Raw genomic sequence first — 13,198 nt, forward strand, 5'->3', positions numbered from 1 at the left:
AGTTGGTAATAGAGATTATTCACTCCAGTCATTAGTATGAGGTTGGATGGAAAAAATTATTCGTATTGAAGTTATGTTATTAGAAAAATTTTGAAAGAGAGAAGGATGTGAGGTTATATTTCTGAAACTTCGGGTAAACCTACAAATGAGAAAAAAGATGATTATGCAAAGTTGTTAAATATTTGGGAAGTAGATAATTTAAAAATTATCACATCAATAAACAAATCTGTTAAACACTCAATAGGTACCCAATTGGCAAAGTACGAAACAGCAAAGCAGGTTTGGCCACATCTGACAAGACTGTATACACAGTCTAAAAGCGAAGCAGGCTTGGCAACATTTGGCAGGACTGTATATACAATCTAACTTTGCAAAATAGAATCTAACATTCGAGCTCTTGAACAGAAAGACATGGTATCTGAGTTGTTTATCCAAGTGATAATTTTTTAATTATCTATTTTCCAAATATCTAACAACTTTGCATAATCGTCTTCTTTCTCATTTGTGGGTTTACTCGAAGTTCTGGGAATATAACCCCACATCCTTTTCCCTTTCAAAAAATTCTTCATAACATAACTCTAATATGAATAATTTTTCCATCCAACCTCACACTAATGGATTGAAGCAAACAATCTCTATTACCAGCCATTGCAAAAACAAATAAGCCCAAAAATCTTGACATTTCGACAGAAACCTGTAAATTCTTCAATCCCCTCAATATAGAATACCTAAAACAAGAATATCTTCAAACCACAACCAATTTCTCAACAGAGTAGCGACAATCCAAGATATAAGTACAAATTCGAAATAGCCCTAATATGCCAATATTACAATCCAATCTGCATCCAAACATGCTTAACTTTGTGAAACTTGAAAGAAATTGATTACCCAATACTAGAATAGCTAATCCTTACTTGATTGAAGCCACAAAACGAATTAGAGGAGTTTGAATTGGATGAGAAGCTTGAAAACCCTCAAACTTTGCCCTTGTTCTTGGAGAGATTAAACTACCTTCGATAATCAAAGCTCTTATACCATGTGAATTATCAAAAGCAAAATCAAAGATTCAAAGAGAGAAAATGGGGGCCTTACAGTAAATATAATAACACTAATAATGGTATTAGATGGTACTTAGGACAACAGATGTAGCATCACTCTGTTTTTGTTATTATAGATTAAGAGGATTAGATTTTATTCATTTTGATTTGAAGTTTGGAATTTTTTTTTTTTTTTTTTTTTTTAATGCCTTTTGTTTTTATGAAGTTTTTGATGTGTGGATGGCCTTCTTAGATTTTGGAGAACTATCTGAAGGATCATCTTTCTGAAGTTGACTTGAGTGTGATTGATCAGTTGGTTGGTGTTAGAAACCATGTTTATATATACAGTGTAAAGGGTAAAGGGTATACTTGTAATTATATTAGTGTGTGTATATATTTGAGTTAGGGTGTACTGTTGATATTTAAGAAGAAATAGAGAGAGTAACATGGTATCAGAGCCTGAAACGCGTAAACCCTAAACCCATTTGCGTGATTCAGTTTTCCGGCGACGTCTGGCTTTCGTCCCTGTTTTTTTTCCGGCGACGTCACCACCCCTTTGTGTTCTCCGCGACGTCAGACCCTTCCCATTGCGTGATTCAGTTTTCGGCGACGTCTGGCTCTTTCCTTGGTTTTTCCGGCGACGTCTGGCTTCTTTCCTGCGTTTTCCGGCGACGTCAGACCCCTTCTTTGCGATTTCTGGCGAAGTCTAACCCCCTCTTTTGCGATTTCCGGCGACGTCAACCCTTCCCTCTGTTTTCCGGACGTCTGACTCTACTCTTCATTGTTCTCTTGTTTTTCTGGCGAGTGCTGATTCTGAGTGTTGGTTCTCTCTCTCCGTTTTTTTTTGGTTTGGTGCAGAAAAAAAAAAAAAATTTTTTTTTTGCAGGTCTTCTGTCCGAATATGGTTCTGTGTTTTGTGTGAAAATGGGAATGCTTTGTGTTGGCTTGGGATGAAATGTGATACCAGCGTTGTTCTGAATCCTGGTGGTTTGAGTTGTTGTGAATCTGTTGATTCCGGTTCTTTGCTGGACAGTATGGCTGCGGACTGTAAGAAGGTGGTGACTGAAATTGTCACTTCCTCCACCAAAATTACTGATCGGAAATTATTGGGAAAGAAGAATTATATTCAATGGAAGCGAATAATCCCGACTATAGTGTCCAGCATTGATATGGGACCATTTAATCGAGGATCCACCTGAGGCAACAGAGGATGACATAAAACTCGAAAGAGATGGCTCATGGAGATGATAAGCTTTTCAATCAATTCAGAATACTCTTGATTCTTCCGTGGATGATGTGATTGGTCACTGTGATACAGTCAAGAGTTATGGGGTATCTAGAGTTCTTGTTGCTGGTAAACAAGACTTGTCTCATGCCCACGAATTGTTTAAAGATATATCGAGCAACTAGCAAAGAAGACATTGCTCGAATATTAACAGAGATAAACAACCTTTGAAGAAAAAAGGGCTATGTTTCCTGTTCCTACTAACGTGAAAATGATGCAAGCACAAGAAGAACAGGTGGTTGTGCAATGTTTTCTAGCTGGGTTAGACCGGTTATGAGATAGCTCGTACACAACTTCTCACCGGTGAGACACTTCCTCCTTACGGATGTCTTTGCTCGCCTTCTTAGAGTTAGTAAGGGGGAAGATCGAGGATTGTCTAAGGACAGGAAACCTTCAAGGATCCTAATGTTGACATGCGGCCTTAGCTAGCATGAAGTCTAGTGATAACAAAGGTAACAAAGGGACAAGCCGTGATCCTAGGAACATCGTGTACTGGCCCTCGTACTTGCTTTCACTGTGGTGCTGGGTCATGTCAAGAAAAATTGTTGGAAGCTCATGGCTAGACCCTGACTATGCAGACACTCAGAAGTTTGCTCATGTTGTAACTCAAGATGGTCTTTTACCCACCCCATCACAGATTACTATCTCCGCAGCAGATATGCTCGTCTCACTCAGAATGCTTGCTCCCAGTCATCCATCCCATCGACCACCACTACTTTAACCCAGTTAGGTAATCCTACATTCTGCTTGTCCACTTCTAGTAGTAACTGGGTTATTGATTCTGGTGCTACCCACCATATGACAGGCGATCAGGTATTCTCTCCTCATTTACACCTTTCCTAATTTGTCTTCGTCACTTAGCTAATGGGTCTACTGCACCTACCTTGGATGTGGTACCGCCCATCTCACCAATCTCTGTCTCTTTCCTCTGTCTTGTGTCTTCCCCATTTTCCCTTTAATCTTTTTCAGTTAGTCAAATTACTAACGCATTCAATTGTGGTGTTTACTTTTTTCCTACTCATTGTATATTTCAGGATCTTGGGACGAGGCAGATATTGGTAGGGATCGTGTACAGGTGGCCTATATATGCTCGATGATGTCTCCACTCCTGTCTCTCACCCTATTGCGTGTACCAGTGATTCATCTCTATCCGTACTGCATGGTCGCCTTGGTCATCCTCCCCTTCCCATTTTGAAAAGGCTGTGTCCTAATGTCGGTCAGTGTCACACCTTGAGTGTGAGGCTGTGTCAGTTTGGAAAACACCATAGAGTGTCCTATAGCCCTAGGATAAACAAAAGAGCCACAGCCCCTTTTGATGTTATACACTCTGATGTTTGGGTCCTTGCCCTGTTTGTCAAAGTCTGGATATCGATATTTTGTTATTTTTGTGGACGATTTTTACAGTGTAACTTGGTTGTATTTTATGAAAATCGTTTTGAAATATTCTCCATTTTTTGTACCTTTTATGCAGAAATACAAAATCAATTTACTTCACTATTAAAATTCTCCGAAGTGATAATGCCAAAGAATACTTTCCTGCTCCTTTCTCTTCCTTTTTGTCTGCTAGAGATTATTCATCAGTCATCATGTGTTTAACAGCTCACAAAATAGAGTTGCTGAACGCAAAATCGTCATTTTAGAAGTTGCTCGTACTCTCCTTTTCCACATGAAAATCTCTACAGCATTTTGGCAGATGCTATCTCTACACATGTCACTTGATCAATCCATCCCTTCTTCTGTTTTGGGCGGTCAAATCCCGTTCTCCATCCTTTTTCCATCACAGCCTTTATTCTCTCTTCCTCCTAAAGTGTTTGGATGCACGTGCTTTGTTCAGGATGTTGACCTCATGCATCCAAATTTGAACCTGTCCCTCAGTGCATATTCGTGGGTTATTCCCAATCAGAAGGTTATCGTTGTTTTTCTCCTGTCCTAGGTAAGTATCTCATCTCAGCTGATGTTTCATTTTTTGAAACCACCCATATGTTGAGTCCTCCACTTCATCTACTTCTCTTAAAGCACCCCTGATGATCTTCTTGTTTACCATTACCCATCATAGTCCTCTACCATCTCCTCCTCCTCTCACCCAGGTATACTCTCGCAGGTTCACCAGCACCATGAGACTCCTGCAACAACATCTGATCCACTGCCCCTATCGACTGCCTCGTCCTCTGATCCGGTTCCGCCATCCCTGACCATGATCCTGATCTTCCCATTGCTCTTCGTAAAGGTAAGCGCTCTTGTACCTATCCTATCTCCTCATTTGTTTCCTATCACTCTCTGTCTTCATCTTCCAAGTCTTTTATTGCCTCTTAGACTCTATGTCTGTTCCTAACTCTGTGTCTGAGCAATTGCTCATGATGGGTGGCAACGGGCTATGGAGAAGAGATGTTGGCTCTAGAACATAATGAACATGGGTTCTAATGGGTTGCCTGAAAATAAAAAGGCTATTGGGTGCAAATGGGTTTTTCACAGTGAAGGCTAATCCGATGGGACTGTAGCTCGGTTGAAAGCTCGTTTGGTTGCTAAAGGTTATGCCCAGACGTAGGGTATTGATTATTCTGAGACATTCTCCCCAGTGGCTAAAATGACCTCTGTCTGACTATTCATTTCTCTTTAGCTTCATATCGTTGGCCTCTTCACAAACTTGATGTAAAAAATGCATTTCTACATGGTGATCTTATGAAGAGGTTTACTGGAGCAACCTCCGGTTTTTGTTGCTCAGGGGGAGTCAGGAAAGGTATGCAAACTGAGGAAATCTTTTATTGGCTTAAACAATCTCCACGGCGTGGTTTGGGAGGTTTAGCGAAGTGGTGACTCAGTCTGGTTTACATAGGAGTGCTTATGATCACTCTGTCTTGTATAAGCAATCGAGTTCTGGCATCATTCTTTTGGTTGTTATTTGTGAGACATTGATATCACTGGCGTGATGATGTTGGCATTCAGAGTTGAAAAACTGTTTGGCTTCCAATTTCACACAAAAGACTTAGGTACTTTAAGGTATTTTCTCGGAGTTGAGGTTTCTCGAAGTAAGAAAAGGATTTTTCTCTCTCAACGCAAGTATGTGTTAGATGTGTTTGACTGAAATGGGTCTAAGTGGGCTAAGCATTGTGACCTTCTATGGTTCCTATATGTAGATTGAATGCTGAGATAGAGAATGTTTGGTGATCCAGAGAGGTACAGACAGATGGTTGAAGTTAAACTACCTTACAGTAACCCGTCCAGATATTGCGTTTTCAGTGAGTGTGGTTGTCAGTTTATGTCTCTCTCCTAGGACATCACATTGGGATGCGGTCCTCCATACTTGAAATATCTAAAAGGAGCTCCTGGACGTGGGATTCTTTACAGTGACCATGGTCATAATAAGGTAGAAGGGTTTTCAGATGCTGATTGGGCAGGATCCTCTGTGGATAGACGGTTTGTGACTGGGTTTTGTGTTTTTGTTGGAGGAAATCTTATTTCTTGGAAAAGTAAAGCAACCAGTTGTAGCTAGGTCAAGCGCAGAGTCTGAGTATCGGGCTATGGCACAAGTTACGTGTGAGCTCATATGGACAAGACATCTGCTTAGAGAAATTGGGTTTGGTGACCCAGGGACTATGGACTTGTGGTGTGACAATCAGCAGCGATCATATAGCAAACAATCCGTCTTTCACGAGAGGACTAAGCATATAGAAGTGATTGTCACTTTGTGAGAGAAACTTGAACAAAAGTTAATTGCTACTAATCATGTTAGAACAGGGGAACAACTAGCTGACATCTTCACAAGTCTCTAGTTAGTAAAAGGGTAACCTATATTTGTAACACTGGGCATTATATTATGCTCCAGCTTGAGGGGGGGTTAGAAACCATGTTTTATATACAGTGTAAGGGGTAAAGGGTACTTGTAATTATATTAGTGTGTGTATATATTGGAGTTAGGGTGTACTTTTGATATTTAAGAAGAAATAGAGAAGTAACAGTTGGCATACTTATGATTTCTAATGCACATGTAAGCTCACGACATATTGGGCATTCACCCATTGTCTATTGTTCAGGAAAGATGTGCCCTCGCATTTGAAAATCAAAGCAGATCTACCACCTTAAGCTGGGAATATGGACAGGCTGAGGTCTGTTCCATTATAGGTTAAAATTGCTAATTACTTACACATTTATTCAAATAAAAAATAGCTATCATGTCTGTCAGCAGCAGTGATGTAGATATAGATTGTTGAAAATGAATCATTTGGTAATTAGTTTTGTCAGTGGTTGGTGATTGTGGTGACTTGGTTGTTGTCTGGCAGCAGTAACTTGGGTAGCATGCTGGAGGCAGTTGCAGCAGTGTATGCAATGTTGATGGTACATTTGGGCGTTGTGGTGTTGAGTGGCATTGATGGTAGCAGTAAAGGTGGATGAGGGAAGCCACCATGCTCTTGTGGTGTTGGTGGTGGAAGTGAGTATTCATTGGTTTATGGTGGTATTGATAGTGATAATAGTGCAATAGTTTTTTCTCAGGAATATTTGGGCCATTTCTCAATTCATGCATTTCATCCTTGAAATAGGTTATGGTAATCTTCTAGTCTTCAGTTTGTGGTATCTCGTTGGATTTCTTTCTCAGATAATATTAATAGCGTGAGAATGTGATTCTGTCAATCCCTTGTTCAAATTAAGAGTTATTTGAAGATCTCCAGTTTAGTCAAAGTTTTCTATCCTGATGATGTATCGTTATGTGGTATTACCATGTCAGTTTCTATGTCAAGTTATCTATATGTCAATGCCTAGTTACAGTATACATCACTTAGGATGAGAAATTTGAGATAAGACTTGGAATGGTGGCATTATTCTTTAACTAATCTTTTTCTGAATACTCTCTCACATGATGTCCAGAATTTCTTTGGACTTTTGCAAGCAGAGAATGATTGTGATCTTGCGTGATCTGATTACTGAAGTTGCGACTCATTTATGAATCTTGAGCATTATAACTCTGCATTGACGTATTATCATATCTTGGAGGAAAATGGTGGGACTGACAATTGTAAGGGAAACTGTGTATATCATAATTGTTTTTTCAATTTTGCTTATATGGTATATATGTGTCCTTGTTTGCTGTTTATTGCTTAGATTTGATTGTTGGACTTTTATCTTAGACACATTTCCAGTGATTGGACCAAGAGCTACACAAAGAAGGCCACTTGTTGTCGTAGTTTGTTTTTGTATGGGGTACTGAATCGTCTCCTGAAATGTAAATACACTACAGAGGGCAGCTGCAGGTTGATGTGGTTTTACTCTATAGTTTTTATTTTATAGGAAGCATTAGGTTTGGCATGATACACAGATTGATAATTTAATGCATAAATTAAGTTAGTGCTTTTGGTCATTGTGTTGTTCAAATTACTCTGTTAGATTGGGTTGTACACATTACAAAACTTTTTCAATTGCATGCTTAAACAAATAAATATCCTGTCTTCCCTGATTTAAACCCATTTGGAGATGAACAAACCCTAAGAAAACCATAACAAAACATATTGAATTTTCTTTTCAATTTTACTCTTCTGATGCATTCTTTTCCTCTATGGAAAACTGACTTCGCTAGACAATGTTCATTTGATCATTTGTGTCTGTTTTTGCCATTTGAATTTGTTCATTCTCCTTGATATATGTGTTGTGTGCTAAAGAGAAACACAAGTATTGATTTCACAGGTGGTTGCTAACTTCTTTTGTCACTTTCTCTAACAGGCTATTTAAATCTCAAAATTTCTGAGTGTTACTTATACTTGAAAGAAAGAGGACAAGCGATTATGTACTTCCACAAAGGTGATGTGTACTCATGAAAATCAACAGTTCTGATGAAATTAGTTCTCAGATTGGACAACTTTGGAACTAACAGTATTGAGAAAACATTCCCATTCTTTATAGAATCATAGCCTTATTGTTTAACAGAATGACCATTTTATACAAATGAATATTATCAATGTGTGTATAACCTTCTCACATGTGCTCTTCTCTATGGATAGTGAATTATTATTTGTGTCGCTATTTATATTGATATTTGATCAACTCCCACTGTTGATGTGAAGGAATCATTCAATGTTTAACTAATGATGATTTCTTTTTATCCAGTTTCATGCTTTATATGGTTAAGATAGTTATTATCTTGTTCAGTTTAATCTAATTTAGAAATGGTTAACTACATGTTCTTTAGTGGGCTGAGATCCTAAGCATCCCTTGTCTTATTTAAATTAACATTTAACACAACTGCTCCTGCATTCCTGGTGGATTTGTTTTTTGTCGTATCACATACCATATCCTGAAACACTGCAGGCTGGTCCCTTTCATTCAATACATTTTTCCTCGTTGCAGTTTTATGGTAGTTCCCAGGTTGCTGTGAAAGAGTTTTGTACATGAGATGCAAATATCGAACGATTCATTTAAATTTATACCCTCAGAAAGGCCTATTTAATGTGCGAAAACTTCATGTTACAGGCTTGCTACATGTGGTTTAATTCTTTGTCATGACTTATGACCCCTGTGGGACTATATCTTTTTAGGCTAATACTGTCAGTGAACATTTTCTTGATGGCATCTTTAATTTGATCTATGCAAGAATGTTCTTTTTCTATTGTGAAAGTTTGTCATGGATCACGGCTGAATCCTATACGTAAAATTGTTCTTGGGTGACTAATACTATGCTACCACAATGTAGATAATTCCTTGGAGTTGAACAAACTATATTCTGTTACTATGAATGGTTTTGTGTACTTTATGTTCTCATGCATTAGAGATTTAGGTGAATTTACTCTTTAGACTATGTTTATCGAATTAGTGCTTTTTCATTCTTTTCGGAATCTTCTGTTGACACTCTCATGAATGGGGAATTGTATGCATACTTGGCTAGTAGAATTTGAGATGATACAGTATATGATACAGATGCTGCAGTTTGGGGAGTATTCAATTTATCAATGATTTTAATGAATGAATTATTTGCATCTCCTAATTTATTCTAGTGAGGTATCTCTGATTTTTTTTATCTTATAGCTTGTTGACGATATTGGTTTTTGTCTGGTTTAAAGCTTAACAAGGACTACTCCAAAACTGTATCAGTGAATTGGCTTGACAGGAAATACTTTGGGTCCAAGTATCCGAAGGTTCCTAATACTTTGATGGTTACATGATGATCAATTAAATAATAATGTCACGTTATTTTGTTTATACATGTTTGTAAAAATGTGTTTATATATATAAACACGCTTTAAATTTAAAAAATAATAATCACTTCATTAATTAAAGTTCGGTTTGAAATTACTATAGCTTAACTTTACCCACTTTCTACTGTGATATGCTAGTGAGTCCAATACCTTAACACGAATTTTGTTCTAGGGGACCGAAGTATAATATAACAATAACACTACGGACACCGAAATATGTCCACCGAATTTCTGTACCGGCCTACGTGGAACGCGTCCCTCAGTTTTTTTATAATTTTTTTCTAGTGAACGGCCGTCCATCCAATTTGGACGGCCATTCACTCACATGGACGCCCGTCCATGTTATATGGACGGGCGTCCATATGCAAGGGACGGCCGTCCATATAATATGGACGACCGTCCCTATTAAAATAAAATAAAAAAATTTATAAAAACTTAGGGACGGCCGTCCATGTTATATGGACGGGCGTCCATATGCTAGGGACGGTCGTCCATATAATATGGACGTCCGTCCCTATTAAAATAAAATAAAAAAAATTTACAAAAGCTTAGGGACGGCCGTCCATACATTATGGACGGCCGTCCATTAATTTTGGAGCTCTTCTTCTTCTTCTTCTTCGCTCCACTCCATCCCTGTAACACCTCAAATCCACTAAAGGTTATTTTTGTTTTGTTTATGCTGTAATTCAGTGGGAGGAACCCATAATTAGAATCAGAAAAACTTACCCCAATAGAAGAAAAACCCATAAGCGAAGAGCTCCAAATAGATATGCAAATAAACACTTTTTCTCTGAAATGAAAGCTGAATAAGAATCAAATTCTACGAAATAAAGATCAGAAAGAACAGAATCTCACAAGAATAAAAGTCATCAAAATAATAAAAAATATATAAATATAAAGTTCACAACTTTCTCTTAATCTCTCTGTATCTTTCTTCTTCTTGTCTTTCGGCAATTATGGGCAAATGGGAAGACAAAGACTTTAAAGTTGTTCTTCTTAGTTGAAAATGTTTTAAACTTACAGTGAACTTCAGTCTGTCTCTTGTAGTCTGTTTCATCTGTATTTTTGTTTTGTTTTGTTTATGTTGTAATTCAGTGGGAGGATTAGGATTGCTGCAAAATGGATTTGAGGTGTTACAGGGATGGAGTGGAAAGAAGAAGAAGAAGAAGAAAGTGTTTTTTTTTTTTAAAAAAAGTTTGGACGAAATGGACGCCCGTCCAAACTTAAGGACGGGCGTCCATTCCTAATGGACACCCGTCCAAACGTAAGGGACGGCCGTCCAAAATTTATGGACGGTCGTCCCCAATTTTTTATTTTTATTTTTATATTTTGTTCATTTTACTTATGGACGGGCGTCTGGTATATGGACCCCCATCCATATAATATGGACGGGCGTCCATGTGAATGAACGGCCGTCCAAATTTGATGGACGGCCATTCACTCGAAAAAAAATGTTAAAAAAATTAGAGGCGTGTTACACGTAGGGCGGTGCAAAAATCCCGGTGTCCATAGCATTATTGTTTCAAGATGATTATCAGACACAGTAGCATTAAAGCTCCCAATAATGCTACGGACACCGGGATTTTTGCACCGAAATATTATACCGGCCTACGTGTAACACGCCTCTAATTTTTTTAACATTTTTTTTCGAGTGAATGGCCGTCCATCAAATTTGGACGGCCGTTCACTCACATGGACGCCCGTCCATATTATATGGACGGGGGTCCATATACCAGACGCCCGTCCATAAGTAAAATGAACAAAATATAAAAATAAAAATAAAAAATTGGGGACGGCCGTCCCTTACGTTTGGACGGGCGTCCATTAGGAATGGACGCCCGTCCTTAAGTTTGGACGGGCGTCCATTTCGTCCAAACTTTTTTAAAAAAAAAAAAACACTTTCTTCTTCTTCTTCTTCTTTCCACTCCTAACACCTCAAATCCATTTTGCAGCAATCCTAATCCTCCCACTGAATTACAGCATAAACAAAACAAAAATACAGATAAAACAGACTACAAGAGACAGACTGAAGTTCACTGTAAGTTTAAAACATTTTCAACTAAGAAGAACAACTTTAAAGTCTTTGTCTTCCCATTTGCCCATAATTGCCTAAAGACAAGAAGAAGAAAGATACAGAGATATTAAGAGAAATTTGTGAACTTTATATTTATATATTTTTTATTATTTTGATGACTTTTATTCTTGTGAGATTCTGTTCTTTCTGATCTTTATTTCGTAGAATTTGATTCTTATTCAGCTTTCATTTCAGAGAAAAAGTGTTTATTTGCATATCTATTTGGAGCTCTTCGCTTATGGGTTTTTCTTCTATTGGGGTAAGTTTTTCTGATTCTAATTATGGGTTCCTCCCACTGAATTACAGCATAAACAAAACAAAAATAACCTTTAGTGGATTTGAGGTGTTACAGGGATGGAGTGGAGCGAAGAAGAAGAAGAAGAAGAGCTCCAAAATTAATGGACGGCCGTCCATAATGTATGGACGGCCGTCCCTAAGCTTTTGTAAATTTTTTTTATTTTATTTTAATAGGGACGGACGTCCATATTATATGGACGACCGTCCCTAGCATATGGACGCCCGTCCATATAACATGGACGGCCGTCCCTAAGTTTTTATAAATTTTTTTATTTTATTTTAATAGGGACGGTCGTCCATATTATATGGACGGCCGTCCCTTGCATATGGACGCCTGTCCATATAACATGGACGGGTGTCCATGTGAGTGAACGGTCGTCCAAATTGGATGGACGACCGTTCACTAGAAAAAATTATAAAAAAACTGAGGGACGCATTCCACGTAGGCCGGTACAGAAATTCGATGGACATTTTTCGGTGTCCGTAGTGTTATTGATAATATAATAACGTAATATATCAACTAATATGCATCAAGGTCGAGTTTTTTTATAGGTTATTTTGATCACCTTTCAATTAGAAAGTGTTAAAGATAGTAACAGACAAATTGGTCAAAGAATGAGTCAAATCTCATTTATTTTACCTCCAAGGTGAAGTAAACAATGTATATTTTATACATGTCCTAGTTGTAAGAACAGTACAAAAAACAAATGGATAGCCCACAATAGGCCAACAATTAATGAATAGTGTTGAAATCTGTAGCTCAGTGGCTCTTCCTATTGAGATTTTTGTAAATATAATTGTCAATTTGGGATAATAAAAAGTTTTTCTTAGACTATTTGGCCCATTGGGTAGAAATTTGATTCCAACAAGGAGAGTTTTCACAATGTGTTGATATCAAAATCCTACATCGATTAGGAGACAAGAGATGTGGTGGTTTATAAAATACAAATACACCTTTATATTGTGGGTTCAATTGAACCCACTCAACTTTAAAAAAAAATCTAAATGTTTTATGAATTTTATAATTTTATCCCATTTAATTGTTATTGACCCTACAAAAATGAATTATTAATTAACATTTTTTTAACTTTTTAACACTTGTTATGGAACTCACTTACTATATGTTTGGATTCGACATACATTGATAGTTGGAACTTATTTGTTTTGTAAGGCAAAAGTAATAAAAGAATATTGGTCGTAGGCTTGATTTAAAATTGCTTTTTGTTTTTGTTTAATTGTTCAATTCAATTTCTTGTTGATCCTTAGAGGTCATGCTCACAACTTACTTAATCCTGTCAAGGTTGATTGAATATCTTTAGTTATTGCG

This window comes from Pistacia vera, unplaced genomic scaffold, assembly GCF_008641045.1.
Source record: "Pistacia vera cultivar Batoury unplaced genomic scaffold, PisVer_v2 Contig283, whole genome shotgun sequence".
NCBI lineage: Eukaryota > Viridiplantae > Streptophyta > Magnoliopsida > Sapindales > Anacardiaceae > Pistacia > Pistacia vera.